This window comes from Triticum dicoccoides, chromosome 3B, assembly GCF_002162155.2.
Source record: "Triticum dicoccoides isolate Atlit2015 ecotype Zavitan chromosome 3B, WEW_v2.0, whole genome shotgun sequence".
Classification (NCBI taxonomy): Eukaryota; Viridiplantae; Streptophyta; class Magnoliopsida; order Poales; family Poaceae; genus Triticum; species Triticum dicoccoides.
In genome coordinates, this window is record NC_041385.1 from 387,676,820 (window position 1) to 387,677,432 (window position 613).

Genomic DNA, 613 nt, shown 5'->3' on the forward strand with positions numbered 1-613 from the left:
ACAGGTGTCGTGGGTGATTCCAGACACGTGTGAGTTAAGCTGGTGTGTGCAAGTTAGGTGTGTTTTCAACAAAAAGACCGTAGACGGAATTAGTCCCGATGGACTAAAGAAATCCGTTACTCGTGGGTAAAGAGTACATCCTCTGCAGAGAATAAACCTATTCGAATAGCCGTGTCCATGGTTAAGGATTTCAGTCTGGGATGGTCAGGTGTCGGTCCTAGTGTCGGTCTTCGGAGGTGAAACGGTTAACCAGAAATGGAATTACTACTTGTGACTTGTGAGAACTATGATTATTATTGTTGTTGACTAACCCGTGATATTATTGTTATTATCGAGTATCTCTAGGATGGTTCTACCTCCGGGATATTCACTATGAATGTTTCTTTTAAAGCCCTTTATGTGGTGTCGCTCAGACGCCCGACTGTGGCATTTCTTTTAAAAGCCCTTTATGTGGTGTCGCTCAGACACCCGACTGTGGCATTTCTTTTAAATCCCTTTATGTGGTGTCGCTCAAACGCCCGACTGTGGCATTTCTTTTAAAGCCCTTTATGTGGTGTCGCTCAGACGCCCGACTGTGGCATTTCTTTTAAAGCCCTTTTATGTGGTGTCGCTC